The sequence below is a fragment of the Anneissia japonica genome, unplaced genomic scaffold (genome assembly GCF_011630105.1).
Source record: "Anneissia japonica isolate Jap-2015-1 unplaced genomic scaffold, ASM1163010v1 scaffold287948_len850469_cov200, whole genome shotgun sequence".
Classification (NCBI taxonomy): domain Eukaryota; kingdom Metazoa; phylum Echinodermata; class Crinoidea; order Comatulida; family Comatulidae; genus Anneissia; species Anneissia japonica.
In genome coordinates, this window is record NW_022699796.1 from 388,794 (window position 1) to 390,354 (window position 1,561).

Sequence of the window (1,561 nt, forward strand, 5' to 3'; positions counted from 1 at the left end):
GATTATATAACTTATAGATAATTACTGTTGTCCGATTGTGTGCATTGAAAATGTGATGACGAACTCGGGATACGACCCTCGGTTGACACTCATATCAAAGGGCCTGTTAATTAACCTTGCACAGGAGCCTGTCGTCACCTGCTACAATACCTTCTCCTCCTTATCATCATCATCACATTATCATCATCATCATCATCATCATCGCAATTATTAATTGTTCATGCTAAAATGAGAGAAATCTATTAATTCAGTGTGTATTCATTCAAGTCTCGTAATGCACGTAAGTGCATTTCTCAGCATCTAGAAAAAACAAAACTCTGCGAAGCTAGCAGAACCCCAAGACTAACTGCACTCCCCCCACCCCCCACACGTCTAAAATAATCTTCCAACAAGCAAACATTAGGTTTTCCTCCCATGACCCCGCCCACTCAGGGAACACATCGCTCACCCTATCGGCGACAGTTGCCGACAGTTATCGGGAAGGTTGAACCTGGTTCAACTTTTCCGAATGCGTTGCAGACGGAGACGAATCAGGGTGCGTTGCTAGCTGCCTTGCGCCATCGGGAAGGTACCCCGATTCGTCTGTGAACCACAACTGACACGACTGTAGGCGATAGGGTGAGCGATTCTTGGAAACCGAGCTCTCGAAAACTCTGGATCAACGCCTGAGAGGTCCCTATTCTCAAATAGCACTGGGAAGCGTTGTTCACGGCATTGGACTGCAGCGAAAAATGATTCACCCATCATTAATGGAACAGGCCCACGTCACGCTTGGCTGACTAGTTATGATTTACATTTGTGTGTCTGTGCCATAAGCAGCAAAAGTCCATGTCAAACCAGCCAAGCATGACTGTTTTGAAATACATTTTACAACAACACAAGACATGCGAAATGTAAATCAAAACTAGTCAGCCAAGCGTGACGTGGGCTAATTTTTAATGGTCAGGGTACCGCGAAAACAAGCCCTATGCTAGGCATTATAGGCTAGGCTCATGTGGGCTGGGATTTGCAACAAGGTTTTGGACTAAGCCTCTTTACTATAGTAGGAGGCCTGGTCCTAGTCTAGGCCTATAATATAGTAAAATTCTGTATAAGTAGTCAATACACAAACAACCATTAAATCATGAATATTTATTACGATGATGCACTATACAGTGAGTGTAACGCATTATAAGGTCCACTCTGTGACGTAATAAATATTCATGATTTAATGGTTGTTTGTGTTCATTGTGTAGAATCAGTATAATGAATATGCATGAGTTAATGGTTGATTTAGCATTACTCCAGGGTAGTTGAAAGTTTCATGAATATGAATTACTTTTAGGCAAGTGGCAACTTCTGATAAGTGTAGAGAAAATGGGTGGGGGAATATTATGTTAATTTGTGTTAGCAGGGGTAGGCTTGATAGAGAAGCCAGAAGGGAGAGCTAGTTACATAAGGAAAGGCTTAATGGAAGGGTGTAAGCTGTGGAATATGATCCAAGCAGGGACATGTCAGCTATTAAGGTGCACCAAAGATTAAGCAAAGTTAAGAGGCATAGTGAAGCCTACCTAAATGATAT